General features: G+C 43.8%; 1 long non-coding RNA gene across 2 annotated transcripts in view; it reads right to left on the minus strand.

Annotated features, from left to right (window-relative positions):
• Positions 1-25766, minus strand: part of LOC308459586 — a 51660-nt gene that overhangs the window by 16398 nt on the left and 9496 nt on the right. The gene's annotated exons all lie outside the window — the stretch shown is intronic.

Genomic DNA, 25766 nt, shown 5'->3' on the forward strand with positions numbered 1-25766 from the left:
AAGTGAGTGTTCTGGTTTGTGAACATTTTTCGGAAGCCAAACATCCGATACGGCCTCTGTGGCTTCCGATTGAGTGCAGGAAGCTCCTGCAGCCAATCAGAAGCTGCACCTTGGTGGCCGAACTGTTTCAGGAGTTGAACGGACTCCTGGAACGGATTAAGTTCGAGAACCAAGGTACCACTGTATTAAGACTGCTGTGATTCTTTGACTGGTGAATAGAAATGACATGAGTAATTTGGAAGTGTATTAAAAACATTGCTTTTGATGTGGTTCTTTGCAGCCTCCTTATTTTTGAATGCCAATGCTCATCAACTTTGGGGGGTGGCAGCCCCCTCAAATATTTTATTGGGGGGCCTAAGAGACCTTGGCTCCTAGGAGTTGGCTCCTATGCCCCAGAGACTGAGAAGGTTCAATGGGTAGCAGCTGAAAAATATAGAGGATGGAGGACTTTGAATCTGTTCCAAATGCACCAGCTTTATGGGCAATCAGGAGTGCCAACTTGGCCCCGTGACCATGGGTGCCCGGGTCCGTGGGTGCCACGCAGCGTGCATGGCCCTGGCCCTGAAATTTGTGGGTGCCCAGCCTCCTATGGGGAATTTTGTGGGTGCTCGGGCACCCAGGGCCCCAGAGAGTTGGCACCTATGTGGGCAACTGTATTGAAACCTCTTTGGATTGTTCTGCGGTGGAGGGAATTCAACCAGTAAAAAACCCACTTCACCCTGTGAATTTGATTCGGGAAGCTGTTCGATTCAATCAGCAGGACAGGCAGCAATTTGGAGTCTAAGCACCTGCCATGCTTTTAAATATACACCAGGGGGCACCATGCTACCACATATGCTACAGTTTTGCTAATTGTGTGCCCTTCCCCCCACATCTTACTTTTTTTTTCTAGATGCAGGAGGGGAGAAAACAAACAGCTATTCCGAAAGATATTGTTCCCCAAGGGGGCAAAGAACAAATCCAAAGGCAGGCACGATGTGATCTTTCCAAAAGAGAAAAGGGTTGATTTTTGCACCATATAATGTGGAGAAAATAAATTCTTTCCCTACTAAATAAAGTGCGGCTGATCATATTTGCAATGTATCTTATGGCAATTTCTCAAATGCAAAACCTGCTTATCTTTTGCCATACTGAATTGCAACACTTCCAAGTTACACTTTTGGGTTGCCTCTTCTTCTTTCAGAAGATGGAAGTTGCGTTTTTATTTGGACTCTCCCCTCCCCCCCTTTTTTTGCAGCGACTTTGCCATCATTTCCCTCCTACTTTGTAGTATTTTTAGATCTCCGTTCCAAGTCTGATGGACTGATTTAGCATTGCCATTCTGAGGAACTGTCTTTCTTCTGCTCTGGTTGAATTTAAAACAAAACAACACCCTACAACAGATGTACCCATTTCATTTTTCCTCTCCTTTTGTTTGATTATCCCAACTGGGCCTGAGTCACACTTGGAGTTAAGGGTCTGAGAAAGCAAAGGAAGAAAATGAGAAAGAGAAGAATAGCAGAGTAAGAAGAAAAGAAAAGTGGCGTGGTGTTGGTGGCGGGGAATATTTGTAATTATTGAGACCAAAGCACTGGGGCTGCAGGAGAAGACATGTTTCTACACAGGACCCTGGGATCTCCAGTTAAAAGGTGTACATAGCAGGCAATGTGAAATGCACATGAAAGAGACCTTGGATAGGCTCTGCAAGTCAGAGTAAACAGTATTAGGCTAGATGGTTGAACAGTCAGACTTGGCATAAGGCAGCTTCCTCTGAGCCACACACACATGTCAATACTCATCATCATGATTTGTAAGCATTTTGCAACTATGAAATAGTCTTTTTTATTAACTGTTGATGGCCCTATTTGTGGCCCTCGCCTCAACTTTGCTTCTGCTACTGTATAGAATCTCTTTCTGGGCTCTGCTCCCTCCTTCCAGGTTTCTCCTTGTATCAGGTTATTCTTCCTGCCTGCTAGTGGCAGCCCTACAGTTAGGCTGAGTGAGGCAGTTGCCTCAGGCAGCAGAAGCTGAGGGACAGGCAGTGGGCAGTGGTATGTGTACCACTGTATCCTGTGCTCCCTAAGCTAGCCTGCTGCTTTCAAGTGTGGGATGCAGTGGTACCTCGGGTTAAGAACTTAATTCATTCCAGAGGTCCGTTCTTAACCTGAAACTGTTCTTAACCTGAGGTACCACTTTAGCTAATGGGGCCTCCCGCTGCCGCTGCGCCACTGCTGCATGATTTCTGTTCTCATCCTGAAGCAAAGTTCTTAACCTGAAGCACTATTTCTGGGTTAGCAGAGTCTGTAACCTGAAGCGTCTGTAACCTGAAGCATCTGTAACCTGAAGTGTCTGTAACCCGAGGTACCACTGTATATCCAGCCTTATATAACCTACATACGTAACTTTAATTAATGCTTTAAGGGGTTAAGGCCATAGAGTAAGCTGTCCTGCCAGGCTTTATGGTCACACACTCTCACATTCCACCGTATGAACCCTCCCAGTAAGGAGGTCTAAGCTGGATGCTCCAAACTTGGACCGCATAGCTTAAGTAAGCCATCTTTGCGTGGGTGTAGCGGGGGAACTGCCGTCCCAGGATCAAGTAAAGCAACAGAAATACTTAACTAATTGACCAATCACATCAGTTCTGCCCCCCTAACAAAAATCCTAGCTATGCCCATGCATCTTTGTGCTTCTACACAAATACTTTAGAAACTCGTACCATTTTGGAACCTAAGTCATATTGCCTGTGTTTTCTTGTTGGTGTATGGGAAAGCACATGAATGTGACCTTTGAGGAGTTTGTAAGGAAACGATTTTTAACGGATGGTCTCTTTCTACGCTAAGGGAAGTGGGGAACTTAGGAAGCAACTTAGAAGGGGACATTTTAAAGGTCTAACAGCCAATATTTCCATGCTTTACTTTTCTGCTTTGTGATTTTAAATCTCTGTTGGGGCTCCTCTCACGAAAGATTACTTGCCCCAAACCTGGATCTAGGCATCCAGGGAATTGTCCTTTTTATGTTTTACCCAATTTACAGTATTTCCCCTTTTAACCTAATCAACCAACATCAAGTGCAGTTGAGGATGTTGATGTAAGATTCAGCTGCCCGTCTGGTTGGCTTTTGCACATGGAATTGGGGCAGGGGAGGCACCATCTTGTCGCAGGAACATAGAAAGTAGTGTTAGTGGTCACTGGCCCATCTTGCTCAGTCCTGTCTACGCAGACAGGCAGGAGTTCACCAGGGTTTCAGACTGAGGTCTGCCTGGACATGCCAGGGATTGAACTGCAACCTTCGGCATGCAAAGGAGATGCTGTACCACTGAACAATGACCCTTCCATTGCCTCAGGCCTTGCTACCTGGTTTTTTAAACTCTCATTTGTTCCACCCATATGGATACAGGATAGCATGAGCTAACCATGGGTGATGTTTACACAGAAACAGATCTCCAAACGTGGATTCTCCTACAGATGGTGCAACAGCATTCAGGCTTAGCAGAGTCAGTTATGACAAAATTGATTGCCTACTTCCAGTAATTCTTCCCGCCTGCCGTCCCACAGAATGATCCACACTGACAAGCTCTTCAAAGCTCTTCCAATGGGCAGCTGGTGTTAACAGGGGCAAGCTTTTAGAAGAATCCATTACAATAAGTGATCAAACACAAATAGATTAAAAACCATGCTACAGAATGGGCTCTGGTTCACATTCTCTATTTTAAAACCCTGTTATTATTTTTAAAAAGACTCCTTTACTGTTCTTTACTGTTGATCTAGGGAAATGAAAATGGAAATTTGCATTTTCTGTACTTTTGGTGGGGAGAAATATGAGAATTCAGTAAATTTACTTTGGTTTTATAGTCAGGGTAAAGGTAAAGGGACCATTAGGTCCAGTCGTGGCTGACTCTGGGGTTGCGGTGCTCATCTCGCTTTATTGGCTGAGGGAGCCGGTGTACAGCTTCCGGGTCATGGGGCCAGCATGACTAAGCCGCTTCTGGCAAACCAGAGCAGTGCACGGAAATGCCGTTTACCTTCCTGCTGGAGTGATACCTATTTATCTACTTGCACTTTGACGTGCTTTCGAACTGCTAGGTTGGCAGGAGCAGGGACCGAGCAACGGGAGCTCACCCCGTCGCAGGGATTCGAACCGCCGACCTTCTGATCAGCAAGTCTTAGGCTCTGTGATTTAACCCACAGCGCCACCCGCATCCCGTCATAGTCAGGGTACTAAAGCTTATATGCCAAGGAATGGGAACTTGAAACCTCATCTCATAGTCCCATGCTTCTTTTGCTCTACTGGACCATGTTGTCTGACATCCTGGGCACCTGCAGACTGTCACTATTTTGGGGCAGGATTCAATCGCATACTGGCAAATTCAGGTTGCACAATCAAAGTTCATTGTTGCTCTTGCAGAACAACCCTCCAATCCAACTTTTTGCAGCAAAGAAAGTAGCAGGGAAACACACTGGATAAGAAATGACAATCACTCAATGCAACATCATATAGCCTCCCTGAAAACAAATCAGAATGAATGATCAATAAATAGCCACCACTGGCATCTAACCTCTTTGAAAATCTGGTGCAAACAAATCAGGTTGAATGCTCAATATGCAGGTGGTCTGGAAGTACGGATGGGGAAGAAATGTGACTCTGTTCACATTCAAAGGCAAGTGATTGCTGAAAAAATGTGCGCACCAAAACACAGGCCTCCTTCAAAATTCCCACATCCTCAAATTTAGCAGTGCTGTTCTCCAGCCAAGTAACCAGGGTAAAGTGTGCACAAAACTGTGTATATTAGTGGAAAATGACACACCAAAAATGCATGATGTTAGACAATTTCATTTTTAAAAATGTTTTAAACTTTAGAAAAAATTATTAGAAAAAAAGACACACTACAATGTTGATGAGTTTTCATGCAGGCTTCTTTATTTAAAAGGGAGAGAAAGATCACAAACCAATGTCAAATTTGGGACAGCTGGACTTAAAATTGGGAAAAGGGGAAAAGGAGAAAAACTGAAAAGCACCCCTAACTGGAGGCACCCCCTGTTTGTATAGTGCAGTGCTAATCTAAACCCTGTAGGTGGGCTCTGTATGCACTTGTCTAGTAAGATGGTTCAATGTTAGAAAAGGGAAGGGGAAAAGATATAAAAACATGGGCTGTGGGGGAGGGATAGAAAAAAGGGAAACCAGCTGACTGACTTCCGTTTAAAAAGCAGGACTTGTGACTATGACAAATGCAAAAATACAAAATAAAAAGAGAAGCACTGCCGCCAGGGTTTATTGGAAGATTTCAACTGCTCAGTAAACATAAAACGCGGTAAACAAACACTGGGCCGAAGTCATGAATTGTTTGCCTTGCCTTCTTGATTATCAAGAAAAGCAAGTTTGAATAATGCTCATAGGAATTCAGAGTTTTCCAATCCCCCGGGTTGTGTCCCTGCGTTAACACGGTGATGTACACAATTGGCCCAATCTGACATTTCATATGGGAGCTGCCCATGAAACAGCCAACCAGAGCTGCTGACACACAAACCTTTGAAACAGTCTCCTCCTATCGAGGCAAGGGTGACCAGCTCTGGTTCACAGAGCACTGATGTTTTGATGCATCCAGTTGCTCCCAAAAGATTCATTGGCTAATTTGTTTCAAATGTAAAAAAATCCACACACCCAGCAAAGGCTCCCAGAGTCATGAAAATGCAGAATTACAAGGGTACTGAGTTACATAGCATGGGGCCATTCTGCGACAGGAGGGTAGATTTCAGGTGATGTTCTAGGTGAAAAGAGATATTTTGGCATTAACTGCTGGATCCATGGCAGAGCAGCTGTTTGGGATGCAGGAGGTCCCAAACTTGGTCCATGGCATCTCCAAATAGGGCTGTCTGAAACCTGCCATATAGATAATATTGAGCTGCATGAAACAATGGTCTGACCCAACATAAGGCAACTTTCTATGTTCCTAACCTTCACCTGTGAAAACTAAAAAAGCAGACATAGACACCCATGAAGTTGAATGTTAGAGGAGTCAAAAGAATGTACCGTATTTTTCGCTCTATAAGACGCACCAGACCACAAGACGCACCTAGTTTTTGGAGGAGGAAAACAAGAAAAAAAATATTCTGACTCTCAGAAGCCAGAACAGCAAGAGGGATCGCTGCGCAGTGAAAGCAGCAATCCCTCTTGCTCTTCTGGCTTCTGGGATAGCTGCGCAGCCTGCATTCGCTCCATAAGACACACACACATTTCCCCTTACTTTTTAGGAGGAAAAAAGTGAGTCTTATAGAGCAAAAAATAAGGTACTTATTCATGCAGCACATGGTTAAATTATGGAACTTGTTCCCAGTGATGGCCACCAACTTAGATGTCTTGGATTAGAAAAATTACTATGACTATTTATTATTATTATTACTGAGATTTATATACCGTCATTCGTCATAAGATCTCAGGGTGGTTCACATAATAAAATACAGGATTAAAAACAAATACCCAGTAAATAATCGAAATAAAACAGCAAAACAATAATCCGCCGCCCCCTTCCCACAGACACATTTAAAAGGCTGCAGAATATTAACCAGCCCAAGGCTTGGTTGAAGAGGAACGTTTTCATCTGACACCTAAAATATATATAATGAAGGCGCCAGGCGAGTTTCCCTGGGGAGAGCATTCGACAAACAGGGAGCCACTACAGAAAAGGCCCGTTCTCGTGTTGCAGCCCTCCAGACCCCATGTGGAGGAGGCACATGAAGAAGGGCCTCAGATGGGCAATGCAGAGTCTGGGAAGGTTTATGGAAAAAATACATGGAGGATCAGGCTATCAGGGGCTATTCGCCATGCTGTGCTCTGTCTCCATATTCAGAGGCAGTAATGCTTTTGAATACCAGTTGCTGGAAACTGCAGGAGGGAAGAGCTGGGTTTCCTACAAGCATTTGGTTGGCCACTGTGAGAACAGGATGCTGGACTGATCCATCGGGCTCTTCTTAGGTTCTCCCCTGTTCCAATGGCGCTGGCAGTAGACTTTTTACCTCAACGCTGTTGATGGGGCCACGTCCTCCACTGTACCTGAGGAGAGCAGATTAGCTTACAAAGCGCAGGGCAGGCTGCTTAGCATGCATACACACAGAGAGACCCCTCAAGACTTCACCAGACCTCACAGCATTTACCACATCCCTTTTGCTGTGGGATGTGAAACACAAGAGCAGTCAAGTACAACATTCCTAGAGTGAACATGTTTACACATGGGGAGGAATGTTTGTCCAGCCAGCAGGTAAACTTCCTGTTTCCTTCTGAGCTGTGACAGACTTCCTCTGCATGTGCCTAGAGGTGGGCTTGGCCTCACCTGTGCAGGTAATGACAAAAGCACAGGGCAGGGCAGCCATCTCTCTCTCTTTGACTACATGCATCGAAGAAGCAACATCTGCTTAGCCAAAGATGCTTCCAGCCAAGAGAGGACAGAGGGACTGTCTCCTTATGAGATAGTTTCCAGGTGTATGTTACTTTTCTAAGCTAAGTCTGCCTTCTGGGATCTGATTATGAACAGAATGTGAGTAAACTCTTTTTATACTTTTATAGAAGACTGTGTCGTGTCTTATCTGTTATGAGGGAATAAGGGGGAAATGCCAGAACAGTTATTATAGAGGCTTAAGCGAGCCTGAGCAAACGCATCCGCTGAGTTTAAAAAGGGGAATGTTACTCTGCTAAATTGTGAACTTGTTAACACAAGTTGGAAAAGCTATAATCAAACAATATATCCTCTCCTGCATCCCTGAACATTCCCACATTTGCCTCAAAGCGGGGCCAGTCCCATGGGCATAGCCAGAATTTATGGTAGTGGGGCCAGGACACCCACCTGTCATGTTCCAGAACCTGTGACACAATTGGTCCATTTGCAGAAGCCACGCCTATCGCTCAGTCGGGCTGCCAGTTGTATCGCTAGAAGGCGCCACAACATCATCCAAGCGACCTCAGCGAACATTTCAATCTCAAATACCTTGGTTCTCAAACGCAATCCGCTCTGGAAGTCTGTTCGACTTCCAAAACGTTCGAAAACTAAGGCATGGCTTCTGATTGGCCCCGGAAATAATGCTGACAGCCAAAACGAATGTTCGGCTTCCGAAAAACATTCACAAACCGGAACACTTACTTCCAGGTTTGCGGTGTTCGGGAGCCAATGTTTTTGTCAACTAAGCTGTCCAGGAACCAAGGTACCACTGTATTCTAATTATTTCTACTTTTAATTAAATGTTTTTCTTTCTTTCCTTGATTTATGGGAGGGCAGATGTCCCCCTGCCCTCCCCCCGGCTACAAGCATGACTAGCCCTGGAACTTGAAGTGACTAACATTTTCAGGATTGTGCCCATTGCCTTAATTGGTGACTTCAGGAAGGGCTGTAGTCAGAGAAACCAACCTGTGCCAAAGATTGCAGGGGCGCCATTGTTGTGAGCGACACAAGTCTTGTACTCATGGCGTCAGGAGGAGCTGGGGCAGAGCCCAATGCAGCGCCAGCATGGCTTCAATGGCCATTGGCTCCTCCTCTCTGGCACTCGGCCTTCTCCTGCTGCCGCCTTTGGGGTGGGACCCCCCCCCCGCAAAATACTGGAGGGTCCAAAAGAGCTTGGCCCCTGGGAGATGGTGCCCCTGACTGTAGCTCAGCAAAAGATTCCAGGTTCAAGTCCCGACATCTCCAGATGGGCCTGAGAAGAAATCACATCTCAACTCCTGGGGAGTCCCTGCCAGACTGTATATAGTCAGACAGACAGGCTATTATTATTATTATTGTTATTATTAGGGTTTATATACCGCCCTATACGCAGAGGTCTCAGGGTGGTTCACAGAAAAGATCACAACATATATAATCAGAATAAAAAACAACAACTCAATAACACCCACACCCAGAAAAGAGTCACATTTTAAAACGCTAAAAAGGGACCCCTGACCATTAGGTCCAGTCGTGGCCGACTCTGGGGTTGCAGCGCTCATCTCGCTTTATTGGCCGAGGGAGCCGGCGTACAGCTTCCGGGTCATGTGGCCAGCATGACGAAGCCGCTTCTGGAGAACCAGAGCAGTGCACAGAAATGTCGCTTACCTTCCTGCCGGAGCGGTACCTATTTATCTACTTGCACTCTGAGGTGCTTTCGAACTGCTAGGTTGGCAGGAGCAGGGACCGAGCAACGGGAGCTCACCCCCTCACGGGGATTCAAACCGCCGACCTTCTGATCAGCAAGCCCTAGGTTCTGTGGTTTAACCCACAATGCCACCTGTGCCCCATAAAAGGGTACAGGATGTTAAACAGATAAAAGGGTATAGGATGTTAAACAGATCAACCAAAGGCCTGGTCAAAAAAGAATGTTTTTGCCTGGTGTGTAATGAAGGCGCCAGGCAAATTTCCCTGGAGAGAGCATTCCACAGAAAGGGAGCCACTGCACAGAAGGCCCTTTCTCATGTTGCACCCTCCACACCTCTCAAGAAGGTGGCACACAAAGGAGGGCCCCAGAAGATGATCTCAGGGTCTGGGTAGGTTCATATGGAAAGAGGCGGTCCTTGAGGTATTGTGGTCCTGAGCTAGATGGAATAATGGTCTGATTTGGTGCAAGGCAGCTGCTTTTTTTGGCTTTTATCCTATGCCCACTTTTCTGGGAGTAAGCCCCACCTAATATAGTGGGGCTTACTTCTAGCAAACATGCCTCGGGTCGTGCGGCACAACACTGGAAATTTAAACTTGCTGGTGTTTTTCATTCTCAGCAAGGGAAAAGGTTTTCCGCCAATGTAGTAAGGACATTTCTGCTACAGTTCTGAAGCTATTGCGTCCCGTATGTCAGAGCACATATAGCAGTGGAACTCACATTAGTGGCCATTATCTACTTAACTTTATAGAAAGACTAAAAAGAAGTCACATTTATGGATTATTGATTTAATGATTTTATTGCAGAGCGCACTGAGGGGCCAGGCTTTTAAGCTTACCATTTTCCAAATAGTTCCCCGCTGAAGTCCCAAGTCATATATATCCGGTAAAACCAGCTACCTAGGCTTAACGTTATTGGAGAGAGTTGAGCAATAAGTTTGCACAAGTTATTTTCCCATGACAGCCACAAATACAATACTAAGGATGTCAAGAGCTGATGGATGACAGATAAAGATGCCTTGGAAGCCTCCCTCTTTTGGAGTATTAGAGATATTAATCAGATTTGTCTTGTCTCAAAAAAAGGGCTTCCAGATGTCCAATTAAATCCATAGAAAACCTACATCCTCCCAGCAGCAGAGTGCTTTCCTGAAAGTTTTGCCTGATGATGTCAGCCCCTTTGTCTTTAAATTCTGTAGCACAGATTGATCATATGATTTTTTTTCATTGGGCAGTGGGGTTCTCAAGGGAGTACTCTCAAAGCATAGTATTGTTCAAAAGGGGGGAGCTATATGTAAGTAAACTGGATCATAGCCAGACTCTTTGCTTAATTTCCAAAATGAGAAATGCTCTAGTCTGCCTTGGAAGTCAAGGTCCATAAAATCGTTTTGCCGTTACTACTGTTTGAACTACTACGGAGGCCCTAACTGCATGTGATGCTAAATGCATGTTTGGAAAGCAGATCAGGGGCATGCGGGAAATTTCCATCAGGGCTGTGGCATGTGGGGAAGGGAAACTTGACCCTTTCCTCACTAACTGCAATCCCAACAAAATTTGCTTTCCATAATGCTTTTAGCTTTAGGGGGGAAGTGTGGGGTAATTAGCCTCATAAAACCAACATGCTTAAGTTCAACTAATGCATGAATGGGTTAAGACCATAGAGTAAGTTGTTCTGCCAGGCTTAGCTCACCTTGGGAGGGACAAGGTAATCAAGGCTTCTACCAGAGAAGCTCAATGCGAAAGAAGGTCTGAGCTGATTGCAGCAGCTCAGACCGCATGCCACTTACAAGCCACTCTTGAGTTCCTATACCAATAGTTTACTTACAAACTCTCCAGGTCAGATTCATGTGCCTTTCCATACAGCATTCAGAAAAAGTTGCACAGGCAGTAAAACTTGGCTTATTTCCTCACTGTAACTAAGCCAAGTTTTACTGCCTGATCAACTTTTTCTGAACGCTGTATGGAAAGGCACATGAATCTGACCTGGAAAGATTGTAAGTAAATCATTTTAAACTTACCAAACACATGGTCTTTTTTTTCTATGCTGGGGAAGAGGGAAACTTTGGAAGGAACTTAGAAGGGCATATTTGAACTGTCTAACCACCTATATTTCCATGCTAATTTCCATGCATATGTAGTGGTTTTAGATTTGCCATCCGTAATGAATTTTTCTTTTTGGACTTATGACATTATAAATGTGTTTTAACAGTGTGACACCAGGTGGTGCTGTAGAGCTGAAATCCCAAGTCAACGAGAGTTTCTAATGTGATATTTTATAATGTTTATTTTCATAGGGTTTCACAGCATTTTTATAGCTGTATAGATCCAGCCCAGGATGAATGTTCCATAAAGAGGTCATCTGAAAGCACCCTTAGCTTCATGTGCTTGGCCCGAAGACGGCTTTCTAAGAATACAAATGGCAAGGAGCTATATTTTTGATATGCAAATGAGGCTAGTGGAACAATAGGAAAGCCATGTTGCCATAGCACAGAATAATAATAATAATAATAATAATAATAATAATAATAATAAATTTTATTTATATCCCGCCCTCCCCAGCCGAAGCCGGGCTCAGGGCGGCCAACCACAATAAAACAGTACAAAAGTACAGCACAAACAACACTCTAAAACCATTCATTATAAAATTAATTCAAGAAGTCAGATATCATTAATTCTAGAAGAAAGGTAAAGTACAAATGTGCCAGAAGTAAATCCAATTAAAATTGAATACCAAGATTTCTTCCTATCCCTCACAGAAGGCAACATCAGGCTACAGAGCTTTTTGCACCTAAGTCATGAGTTCAATGGGGAAGAATTGTCGTATCTTCTTCACAGTGGTATGACACAGACAGTTCCCATATAGCAAGAAAGCAGGTTGTTCCTTAAGAAGGGGAACAATCTCCTACTCCTGTTACAGAAACAGATAACTAGCTCTTATCCACAAACAAATCTCCAGCTCAGACGTATAAATACCACTCACAGGTAGTGGGAGCATTTCCAGATTATGGCGCTTTCAGACCTTCAATATTTCCTGCAACCTCATTCACTCTCCATTTCATTCACCGAACATTTGTATTTAATGTACCACAGGTGGCACTGTGGCCTAAACCACTGAGCAACTTGAGCTTGCTGATCAGAAGGCCAGCAGTTCAAATCCGCGCAACAGGTGCGCTCCTGTTGCTCTGTCCCAGCTTCTGCCAACCTAGCAGTTAGAAAGTATACCAGTGCAAATAAATAGGTAAACGATGTGTCCATGTGCTCTCTATGTGCCAGAAGCGGTTTAGTCATGCTGGCCACATGACCTGGAAAGCCGTCTGTGGACAAATGCTGGCTCCCTTAGCCTAAAAGCAGAGATGAGCACTGTACCCCATAGCTGAATTTGACCGAACTTAACCAACCAGGGGTCCTTTACCTTTTGTTTAATGTACACAGCAAAAGTTTTGCTCCCTAATAATTCCCAATGTTATCCCTTTGCTCCTCTAAACCAGTTTTCTGTAGTCATCCTGGTAGGAAACACTTTTACGAAAACATAACTGAAAGTCTTTTACAAGTCAAATCTGTCTGCCTGAAATCTGGTTCAAAATCAAATTACTACATCTTGGGGGGGGGGGCCCACAGCAAATGATCTCCCTTGAGCTGTATTTCATTTGTCTGTTGACCTATGTGTGACACACATGTAGAATTGCGGCAGCCAAGGAAACAGCAGAAAAGCAAATGCTAGTGTCCATTCTACCAAGTGTGTCAGCAACTTGTAAAGAAGAGGTTGTGTTTTATTTTTAAAAAATAGGTTTCTAGCCCTCATGGTTGCTGGGGAAATTGTGAAGACTGTTTGTGCCCTCAGTGTCCAGCACTACATACCGCGGCTTCAACAAATGCATAAATCACAGCAAGAGAGACAGACTTGCAAAATGTTTTTCATACATATTTTATAGGAAAGTAAATGAACATTAAAAATACAACAACTGAAACATAGTAGGAAATATATAGAGGGTTGTATCCAACAAAGTTATACTCAAGAGTAGAGCCATTGACATTAATGGATCTGAGTTATTCATTCCTAAGTTATTAATCCATACATCATTTCCGAGCAGGCTCAGGAGCAACCGACTGTTGGGAATGAGAGAAACGGGAAACGGCGAAGGCAAATGGAATGGAATATCCTGAACTCTCCACATGGCAACATTTTGTTGCAGCTTGTAGGCCCACTTACAAGTTACTAATTTGTCTCTGGGCTTCGTTAGCTAGGGCAGGTCAATTTGCAGAGTGGGCATTTTTACAAGTGTCACATAACCTTTGTTCCACACTTACAAGAAATCGATCCTTTAGTGTGGCAGCACCGGAACCATGGAACTCCTTGCCCCTTGATGCCTTTGCTGTACTGTTTTCAGAGGCTGCTGAAAACTGCTTCTCTTTACAGCAAGCCCACCCAGACATGTATATTCGCCATGTATTTTTTTTTCTTTTCAAAAATTTTAATTTTCACAAACTTATAAATACACAAACAAATAAACAAACAAACAAACATAAATCATAACCTTATTAAGACTAATCTTGTTAACATTGTTAAGTGACTTCCTCATAGGAACCCTAGTTGAATTTCAATGCATATCTTTTTAATGGTTTTCCAAATCAAAATTCTTATAAACTTAACTTGATCACTTAACATCTTTCTTTCTTATCAATTCAGCATTAAACATATTAATTCATCACATAACATATATAAATCCTAAGCCTATTTGGTACTTGCAAGCTTTTTCCAATTAATTTAACTTTCTTCCATTCTTCCTGGTACTCCTCCTCATTCTGGTCTCCTGGCCCATTGATGCCTTTGCTGTACTGTTTTCAGAGACTACTGAAAACTGCTTCTCTTTACAGCAAGCCCACCCAGACATGTATATTCGCCATATATTTTGATATGTACTTTTTATCTTAAAGCGTATATTTTTTAAATGTCAATTTTATTTTGGGAGGAAAAGATTAGGCCGACTCCCCACCCCCACCCCCCGCATCCAATTCTGTCAGTAATTTTAGTGTATATTTGATGTAAACTGCTTAGAGGTTTTGATTAAATGGTATATAAAGCCTGTCAAAATAATTAAATAAATAAAAATAGGGGCCCCCCTCCCTATTAACCTTTAAAGCCTTATGCAACTTGTACCTAAAATGACTACCTTCTCACTTATAAAGTCTGCCCCACCTTTGAGATGGTCTTCTGGGTTCCCTTCCTGGGTGTCCACGCCTTCTTTCCAGTAGAGGTGCTTCGTTTTGGCTGAGGGGGAAATTCTCATGGAAGAATTTTCAGGTTGTTGTTTTTGTTGTTTAAAATAACCCCCCTTTTGCAATTTCCTCAATAAATGGTGCAGAATTTCCATACTCCTCTGGAGAAGATAATGTGGATAATTTTGGTAGCTGGGTTGCAGTTAGCCAATTTGAGATGCTTGCTTAACTTATTTATTCATATTTATTTATTTACTGCTATAAGCTGCCAACTCCTAGGGGCTGGGATTCGTTCACCACTACCACCACAAAATATTTGAGGGGTCTGCCCCCCCTTCCCCCAGTTTATGGGCATTGTCATTTAAATGCTGTGTCTGTGCCACATCTTCTGATCGATTATGCTGGGCAGAGCAAGGCCCCTGTTTACTGCATTTATATTCCACTTCTTCATCAGGAATAAAGGGGGAGAGGAGAGTGACATTGGGATCCGCTGCCCCTGGGGATTCTGCCGCCTGAGGCAGTCAGCTCACCTTGCTTTATGAGTGGACCAGCCCTGAACTTAAAGCCTTCCTCATTTACTTCAGCATGTATAGTCAGCCCTGCTGAATGGGGCGCCTCCAGGAATTTTGCTCAGCACTTCCCTCAAAATCCTACCCTGGTGGTGCCCTTGTCTGAGAGGCCATTTTTGCTCAGCCTTACCTGTAACGGGAAAGGATTCAATGGCAGCATTTAAGTGACAAGTTAAAATGGTAATATCCCTTTTTAAAGCAATCGCTCTCCTGTTTTATTGAGCTTACGGTTCTTGCTGCTGGTTGCCTTGGTTATTAATGTTCTCCTTTATTGTTTTAACTCTTATAATTTTGATCCACATTTACCATTGTAAATCACCTCAGGATTTTTGTACAGAAGATTCAAAGATTGAAATGAGCTCTCTGAACTGCAGATGTGGGGAAAGGGGCGCAGTTTGCAAACCTGGCAAGGGGGCAGCTTGCCCCATGCCCCACTGAGCTTCCCTCACCTTTTGGAGGAGGAGGAGGAGGTGCTAAACAGACATTTATTGTAGAGATGGGGAACCATTTTCCACCCAAGGGCCACATTCCTTTCTAGGGGCCACAAGCCAATGAACTGTAGTGCCAGAAAAATGAATGCGATTTTCACCTTTGTACAGTTGACAGAGCTGTACAAAACTGCCCAGAGTGGCTGGGGAAACCCAGCCAGATGGGCAGGGTATATATGTATGTATGTATGTATGTATGTATGTATGTATGTATGGGACGCGGGTGGCGCTGTGGGTTAAACCACAGAGCCTAGGACTTGCTGATCAGAAGGTCGGCGGTTCGAATCCCCACAATGGGGTGAGCTCCCGTTGCTCTGTCCCTGCTCCTGCCAACCTAGCAGTTCGAAAGCACGCCAAAGTGCAAGTAGATAAATAGGTACCACTCTGGTGGGAAGGTAAACGGTGTTTCCGTGCGCTGCTCTGGTTCGCCAGAAGCGGCTTAGTCATGCTGGCCACATGACCCGGAAGCTGTACGCCAGCTCCCTCAGCCAATAAAGTGAGATGGGCGCCGCAACCCCAGAGTCAGCCACGACTGGTCTTAACTATCAGGGGTCCCTTTACCTTGTATGTATATATGTATGTATGTATGTATGTATGTATAAAATTACTATTACTATTATATTACTACACACACATTCCTCTCTATCCTCTATCCATCATAAGCCCAAGATGCCAGCATAAGCCCAAACTTCACTAGACAGTCATCTGAGCTTGGCTGACCACTCCCCATTACTGGACCACCAGTCATGCCATCTGTGGTTAAGCAAAGACCACACCAAGAACACTGTGCATTTGGACACAAGCACTTGGGTCAGCCCCAGTTATCATGGAGGCCACGAAGCTCTGGGCTGGTCCAGAGGAAATCTGCATGAAGCTGCCAATAACTACCAGGCACTTGAGCTCTTGCCGGAGTAAGTTAGGATCTGGCCATTGTACGAAATCCCACCCTGCTTGTTATACGGTGAACAATGCTGAGCGCAGCCAAACAGCCCTCCTCAATCAAGACAAATTGTGCTCCGCGTGATTAAACGTAAGGGGATTATATTATAGTTAGGCAAGACAATGATGAACACTACTTCTGCTAGTACACAATGACCATGTCATCTAACTCAATTAATCACCATCTCGCACAAACACAGTGAGTCTTGTAATATAGTCAAGGATTAGATGAATGAGTCTCTGTTAGGCCTGGCGTTTCATTGGGCTCCTGAGCCCTGATCAAGCATTTCGAAGCAGCTCCTTTGAGCTGGTGAATCCTATCAGACAGGCACATGCACTCGAGGGTGCACAAGGCAGGTGTCCAAGAAATCCAACGCTGTTGCGCCTAATTTACTACATCCATAGGAGCCAATTCCTAGAGCCAAGGTCCCTTCAGCTCTCGCCCAAATAAAACATTTGAGGAAGCCAGCCCCCCTCCCCAAAGGTGATGGGCATTGCCATTCAAATGGTGTGTGTATTTGGCATGTCTTGTGATCAATTATGTGCGGCAGGGCTTACCTGGGCCCTCCCAATATTTTATTCAAGTTGTCACCCCTGGCTGCATCTGTGCCCCTTCCCCTGCAAAGTTGTGCAACCTGCTGTCATTCTGATTCCCAGAGAAATAGGCAAGGAATGCCAACAGCATTGAACAGATGAATGAGCCTCTCAGCTGCTTGGGGACTTTGTTTCATAGACTGAACCACAAGAAGCTGGTAAAAACCAGTGAAGAATTTGTCAGATGTATAGCCTACTTCCTCTCTTTTTAGCTTTCTTCACCATGGGTCAGATTTATGCCAGCGGTCCATGCACTTGCCTGAGTTGCAAAAGAAGTTTCATACCCTCCAACACTTCTCCAGTGAAAATAGGTACGTCCTATTCAATAACATTAATAGTACTTTTTATACCCCACCTATCTGACTGGGTTGCCCCAGCCACTCTGGGTGGCTTCCAACATATTAATAATAATACGAACTTCCCTATACAGGGCTGCCTTCAGATGTCTTCTAAAGGTTGTCTAGTGACTTATCTCCTTGGCTCAGGGGTTATGCAACTCCATACCCTCCAACATTTCTCCAATGAAAACAAGGAAGACTTATGGAAAAGCGGGACATTCTGGGATCAATCAGAAACAGGGACAGCTTCTGTAAATCCTGGACTGTCCCTGGAAAATAGGGATACTTGGAGGGTCTGCAGTTCACCCTGTGGACACAGCCATAGGAAAAACACTGGACACTTTCCCATCATTAATCTGCACTAGGTACCATCTGTTGATACAATTCTGCTTTTTAAGAGATTATCATATTCTTCAGCCCACGTAGCCTAAACTTGTTATCCTCCTTCACCTGGGTACAGCTTTGCTGAAGTCAGTCAGAACCTCATCTATTGATCTTCTGCTTTTGAAATCCCCTCTGGTGCTTGAGCTGGAAGAACAGACCTGATCAGGTTGCAAACAAGGCCTGCTCCAAACCAGCAAGATGCTTTTATATATTAGTTTCTGTGATGACTTACTCTCTCCTCACCCATGAGATCTGTGTGTTCAATTTATTTTCAGCTTGTAGATTTCACACGTAGTTTCACTGTTCTTTATATTGCTTCCCCTTAAACTTTCCACTCTACAGGTGACTAATTATAGAAATAAGGGTATGCACTGATCACATTGCTTTATTTCTTTCTGTAAAATGCTTTGAGGGGTTTTTTTCTACAATCAAGCAGTATATGAATGTTATGGAATAAATAAGATGAGTGATATTTGGTTCCAACTTTGATTTGGCACTTCAGAAATTGGCCTGCGCTGAGCTTTGACTGCTTGGGAGAACACCTGCTTTGCCTTTGCTACAAATCAGAACCTTTCTGAATGCTCTCTGGCTCTCATGTGAAAAATCAACCAATGGCAGTAACTGTTTCTTGGCGGAACTTAATGAAACTTGCAGACAGAGTAGCCTCTTTTAAGTGAACAAGACCTGTCAAGTCCCAAATAAATAGGTTCAGGGTTTGCTCTGGGCACCCTTAAAGTTTGAGATTACTCCATATTTGTGTGTAGTAGCAGCAGCTCCTACTGAGAGCATGAAGATTGTCAAGTTTTAGAAGGCATATGGGGGTTTGGAGATGGTTAAAAAAAACCAAACTTTGTCACACGCACACAATTGTTTTGTGAGCAATTTACAGTGGTACCTCGGGTCAAGTACTTAATTCGTTCCGGAGGTCCGTACTTAACCTGAAACTGTTCTTAACCTGAAGCACCACTTTAGCTAATGGGGCCTCCTGCTGCTGCCGCGCCACCGGGGCACAATTTCTGTTCTCATCCTGAAGCAAAGTTCTTAACCCAAGGTACTATTACTGGGTTAGTGGAGTCTGTAACCTGAAGCGTATGTAACCCGAGGTACCACTGTATATGAAAATAGCATACATTGGAGAGGGTCCACCTTGGTAAGACACTTGCTAAATTTCAGAAGGATAAACACAAGGGGTTTATGCATGGCACATTCCAAGTTGATTTTAAAGGGGACTGAAAAAAGGATTTGCTCCCTTCCCTGAGGTTTTGTGAACCATTTGTATGAAAATGACCCATGACAAAAGTGCTTCTAGTTAGTAGCTGTAATTTGCAAAGTGAACTCTGAGAAAAATAGGTGCAGATATGGGCTTTTTGATGAATGGGGACAGGGAAACAGCTTCAGACTTGTGTTCTACTCCATCGGCCCCAACTCACAGAAGACAAGTGCAGAGCAGATTTGACAAGACTGGACATGTGCAGATCTGGCAGAAGGAACTGAGCATCTAACGTCTTCCAAGCGAGCAGCACCCGCAGAATTAACAATGGCTACGGAGCCGCCAAGATCAAGGCTGATGCATTCATTCAACTTGCATCCCCAAAAACATTGTGATTGGAGAGCCCCTTGTAGAAGCCAGGTACGAAACTATATGCCCCCAGCGCTCCCCAACCCCTAGGCATTTCCCTTATAGGCAAAACTTGGGGAGAAAATGCAACGTTTTGCCAACACATTGTCTGCAGCTTTGTCCTGTTCCAAATTGCTTTGGGAAGGCCTAGATTTGCCTTGGGAGTATTCAGAATGGGCTTGCTGCTTCAGAAAAGTCCCATTATCTCCCCCACAAAATTCAGCTCAGTGTCAAGTACAACCCTATGCAGAACCTACTTTTCAAGTACCTAAATCCACTAAATCTGCATTCAAGAGCATTTCAGAGTGTAAAATTCTGCGTTTAAATTTGTATCTGATCAAGCCTGAGACAGAATTAGTTGTGCCTACACTCGACGTCTCCCATTCTATGAACATGGGAGAGGAAAGCACATGATTTGATTGCATGTTTACATCTATTACACACACACACACACACACACACACACACACACATAGAAAAAAGGGAAAAAATGTCAGCTCACATTCATAATAAAATAATAAAAATTATTAAAATAATAAAAATAAAATAATACAGTGGTACCTCAGGTTACATACGCTTCAGGTTACAGACTCCGCTAACCCAGAAATAGTGCTTCAGGTTAAGAACTTTGCTTCAGGATGAGAACAGAAATTGTGCTCCAGTGGCGCGGCGGCAGGAGGCCCCATTAGCTAAAGTGGTGCTTCAGGTTAAGAACAGTTTCAGGTTAAGAACAGACCTCCGGAACGAATTACGTGAGTACTTAACCTGAGGTACCACTCTACATCAATTCTGACATATATCGTAGAATCATAGGATCGGGACCTCGAGAGTCATCCAGTCCAACCCCCTGCAAAGCAGGAATCTCAGCTAAAGCGTCCATGACAGATGGCCACCTAACCTCTGCTTAAAACCCTCCCAAGGAAGCAGTCTCTATGTCCAAATAGATATTCAAACAGGGCATACTCTCAGATTTTGAAAAGCTACCTGTTCTGCAAGCCAGCAGGTTTTCAGCATACCTGAATTTTAGGCACAGGTTCAACTCCACCAAACTTGGCCACACTAAACTGGAGTCAACCTGTTCTACTGATAGCTAACAGGAAGAACACAGCTGTGTGGGTGCCTTAAGATTAAAAGTACTTTCCGTACTGTGTCTCAAAAATGTAGCAACCTGGTGAATGGGACGTGGGTGATGAAACTACTTCATCTTGCTCTTTCCTTTGGACAGCAGCTGTCTGAAAATGCTGGGCCCCTGCCTGTGAGTAGCTAGCTAGCCAGGCTCCATCACTGTTTGCATGCATCACTGCAAACAACATTCACATGTGGGTGTCTGATCCCTGGCCTTGCCCATCTTAGTCCTTCACCAATCAACAGGGTTTTGGGATTCAATTGCTGCTCTCTCTCACATACACACTCCAACCCAATCATTTTGACCCTAAGCTCGGCTATCTCCAAAGCATGCTGAAATTAAGCTAACAGATCATTTAGACCAGGCATCCCCAAACTCTGCCCTCCAAATGTTTTGGGACTACAACTCCCATCATCCCTAGCCAACAGGACCAGTGGTCAGGGATAATGGGAATTGTAGTCCCAAAACATCTGGAGGGCAGCGTTTGGGGGATGACTGATTTAGACTGTCAATATTAATCTATACATTTATGTTAGGAGTGATGATATATTCTTATTGTCAATGCCACAGGGCTGTTTTATCTTGTTATCTTTGTTATCTTTGCAAAATAAAATAAAAAAGGCCAACAGAGACTGCGCTCACTGTAGATGAAGAATCAAATTGGATAAAGTTTATTTACTTCAAAATTTGAAGCAAATATTGAAAAGGAATAGGATAGTAATGTTTAAAGAGGGGGAAAACGGATACAGTGGTACCTCAGGTTAAGTACTTAATTCGTTCTGGAGGTCTGTACTTAACCTGAAACACCACTTTAGCTTATGGGGCCTCCTGCTGCCGCCGCACCACCGGAGCACGATTTCTGTTCTCATCCTGAAGCAAAGTTCTTAACCTGAAGCACTATTTCTGGGTTAGCGGAGTCTGTAACCTGAAGCATATGTAACCTGAAGCGTATGTAAGCTGAGGTACCACTGTACTGGCATTTTATGGAGGAGGGACCCCCCAAAATAATTTAAGTTTTATTCTTGACTACTAGAATCCTCCCTTAGCCCTGTCATTTCAGACAAACTGGGCCCTCAAATCACTTGGCAATGCAACACCATTAAAAAAACAACAACATCCAACCCTCTCATTAACACATTCCATTGTCAAAGACTAAAAAAACAGAATAAAATCAAAGAAGAGCATCAAGCATTAAGAGCAAACACCAAGCAGAAGTCTGAAAAAGTGAAGATAGATTCTCAGGGTGCCAAATTGCAAACATGGTTTAATCAAACGAATGCTGCTCTCCAACCAGTTCAGATCTAAAGGCAGATGGAAAAGAGAAGTACACAAAGGATGTTCTCAACAAATCTTAGTTTTAGATGCTATGAAAGCTTTGGCAATCATCTGGTTTGCATCTGGCACCTACAAAATGCTAACCATACACTTGGCAAGTGTGATTAGGGACGGTGCTGCCACAATCTGGGTGCCACCACCGAAAAGGATCTGTACCCCGTAGCCAACTTATCTCACCTCTCAAGGTGAGCCACCCGGGGCAGGACCTCAGCTGAACAGGCAGGTTCATACGGGAGCAGTTATTCCTTCAGATACCCAGATTCCTTTACATTTACGGCTCTCTAGATCAGAACCAACATTTTTTAAATACCACATTGCAGAAGTCCCATGTAATTCTGCACATAAAATAGCAAAAACAATGGCCATTTCCAAATTCACTCAGATTTTCCCAATACTGTCTCCTCCTCCTATTTATAGTACTGCTCAAACCCCATTTCACAATGAGATACTTTTCAGGCTTGTGATCTCAACGCAGAATGAGAAATTGCCTACAGGTTTCACAAACTCAATCCACAGTAGTGCAGAGATTTCTAAATGTGTTAAGAAAGTTTGGAATAATTGCTTTTCCCAGTTTTTAACAGCCACTTATTTACCTCAGTTTGACTTTGAATACTTATGAAGGAAAAAAGGCTATTTAACAATCGACTCAAAAAATGTTGCTGCATACTCAAAATCAGTGGCGTAGCGTGGGGGGTGCAGGGGGGCCCGGCCGCACCGGGCGCAACATCTGGGGGTTAGGGTTAGGGGGTGCAAATCCACGGGTTAGGGGGCGCAAATCCACGGGTTAGGGGGCGCAAATTACTTGCCTTGCCCCGGGTGCTGACAACCCATGCTACGCCACTGCTCAAAATAAGATTTTTAGATACACTTGCTGGGCAATACTCAACAGCATAAAACGGTGACTGTAGAAATCAGTGCTGTGAAGAATCTCCACATCTTTCAAGAGTTTTAATCTGTTGCAAAGAAGCGCTTTAATTTTTCCGTCTCATTTGAGAATTTCAGTGGGTCCAGCACTATAAACTTACCTTATTACTGTAAGGCGATCGAGGGTGGTGCGTTTTTACTTCCAAGACAGTGGTACCTCAAGTTAAGAACTTAATTCGTTCTGGAGGTCCGTTCTTAACCTGAAACTGTTCTTAACCTGAGGTACCACTGTAAACATTTCCCCCGCTCTCTGCAACCTTCCAAGCTGCCTGAGCTTTCCGATTTGAAAGTTTCATGGGAGGATCCACCTCGTGGAATCTTCCCTTGAGCTTTAATTGAAATACCTAAGACTGAAGAGCGCAGACCACTGGTTAAAAATTATAGAATGAAAGGACTCACTAAAACTCTTCTGCCCACTCAGAAGGCAAGTGCTACAAAAACCCTACACCAGTACCAGGATAATTTCACCACCAGCGTTCCCTCGCTTGTTTGATAAGTTTCCAAATGCAATTTCTTTTCTCCTTTGATGGAGAATGGTTGGAAAACACAGGAGAAAATTGCAGTACAGGACTAGCAGAAACAATTCAGAAGTATTTAATAGCAGCCGAATACAATGCTGGGCACCATAAGGGGGTGACCTTTGGCTTTCCAGGTGTTGCTGAAGGACAACTCCAGTCAGCCCCAGCAAACAAGGCCAGTGATGATGTGGTAAGGTAAAGGTAGAGGACCCCTGGACAGTTAAGTCCAGTCAAAGGTGACTATGGAGTTGAAGTGCATATCTCGCTTTCAGGCCGAGGGAGCCGGTGTTTGTCCACAGACAACTTTCCGGCTCATGTGGCCAGTGTGACTAAACCATTTCTGGCACAATGGGATAGTGTGATGGAAACCAGAGTGCGTGGAAATGCCATTTACCTTCCCACCGCAGTGGCACCTATTTATCTACTTGCACTGGCATGCTTTTGAACTGCCAGGTTGGCAGGAGCTGGGATAGAGCAGCGGGAGCTCACCCAGTCACAGGGATTCAAACAGCTGACCTTCTGATCAGCAAGCCCAAGAGGCTCAGTGGTTTAGACCACAGCACCACCCGCATCCCTATGATGTTGAGCTATAGTTCTGCAACATCTGGAAAGCCAAAGGTCATCCACACCTGATATACAACCTTAGGTCTCTGCCCACTTTGTTACTACCACACCAGCAAGTCACTGCCCCTATTCAAAGCTTGCTGTCAATTAAACTTTACGTACTAAGTTCTCAGGTGTCCAAATATGCTGTTTTAATAGTGGTCGTTCTCTTTCTACAATGTAAAAGGACTTGCAAATGTTGCTAGATGCTTCACAGTCCAAAGCACTGTTGACTTAAAAGGTACTCCGAACACAACTTGATATTGCATTCTGGGGTTGGGAGAGAAACCAGTTTATTTTTTAAACTCAAAGCGCCACTAAACTATATAGTTCTATAACAATCTGTATAACTGTGAAATGAGCTCAGAGCTGTCACACATGGAAAGGGAGAAAGAACTAGACAAGTCTTCAAACACTGGTATATCAGCCAAGAGACTGAGCTACAAATCCTATTGTCCCCAAGTGAAATATCGCTCTACCATTCAATTAATAGTGGTCTTAGGAAAACCACTTACACCCACCACATGGGGACAATGCTTGCCTTTCTTTACAGGGCTGCTTGTGAGGATTACAATACAATAAGGGATGTGAAACGCATCTAACACTGGGGGCACTTCACCACATGCTATGTATTATTGCTATGTACTGTTTTGCTTTTATGGGTACCATGCATACCTACACGAAGCAAGTCCTGCTAAAATCCATTGGATAAACGCACCAGAGAAAGCCCAAAAGGAGCATGGTATTAGATGACCCAAAGTGGGGGGGGGGGGGGACCGTTCTGAGGAAAGGGGAATATTTTGATGCAGCTGTAATGCAAAATCTGCTAAGTGCCTTAGAATGGAGTGACATGCTATTTGTTTTTTAAAGGCAAAATGGCCCTTTGCATCTAGTTCTGATATCGGGGGGGGGGGGTTGCGGTGGGAAATCAAATGCTTTAAAACAGATTGGTTATTACCAGAGAATTATTCTTGCATGATGCAGACTGAATTAGCAAACTATCAAGATCTTTGGATTATTCTAAGAAAAGGTATGCCTTTAAAATTATGCCACCGAAATTTTGAGCTGGTTTTCAAGGCTTTTCCAGGTCTGCCTTAAGATCAAACAGCTTCCTGCTATTAACATTTAATCAAAATGCCCCTTTAAGCATATTTCTAAATCTGGCAAATGTACCACATGACCTGCTAAGGTAAACACATTGTGGGAAAGGAGCAGATGAATGACATGCATTTTACCAACTGCTGCACCAGTACAAGGCCAAACCATGTTTGCACAGTTGATCAGCGCCTGGAAAATGTTCTGCTTGAGAGGTGCAAGCTGCACTCCTCAAACCACTTGCTCCAGAGGACAAGTTCCACATGCTTTATTGAAGTTACCCAATAAATGCATTAGAAGGTTCAGTTTAGAGAAAGTAAAACACACACACTTAAGGTTTCAACATGCACACCAAAACTGGAAGCAGCACCCAATAGTGTGAGCTATTGTTAAAAACATCTGCAATGGCATAAGCAAACAACTGAGTTTTCTAGCAAATTACCAGGTCAGGATTTTAAGCGCTGTTCAAAAGTCACATCCTGCACTTATCCCAAAAAAGTAAATGGGAGGTTCTCTTAAATGCAACATTGAAAGTGCATCAAATCTATGGAGCTGATTCAATGCTGGAGATCTTGCTTCAAATGTTGCATTTGTTCTTACACTATTTTATAGAGGGCTGCTGGTTCTGAGCAAGGCTTCCATTGCAAGAGTCGAAGTGGGTGCCCATTTTGGAATTCGAAGAGCTTGAAGCAGATGTTAGGCAAATAGTGGAACTTTAATTGTAAGAAGTGTTTCTACATAGTCTTATGTTTCAAGATGTTGCAAAATTTGATATAAGCCACACTCAAAGCATAAACAAAAAGTCTTGCACCACCTAAAGTACTAAGCAATAAACTGTTGGCATAGGGTTTTTTGGATTACAGTCCACATGAACCCACCTGCAACATCCTGGGTTGCAGGGATGGTATATAAGCCCGCCATCCCTGAACCATG

This window comes from Podarcis pityusensis (genome assembly GCF_964106645.2).
Source record: "Podarcis pityusensis genome assembly, chromosome: 12".
Taxonomy (NCBI): domain Eukaryota; kingdom Metazoa; phylum Chordata; class Lepidosauria; order Squamata; family Lacertidae; genus Podarcis; species Podarcis pityusensis.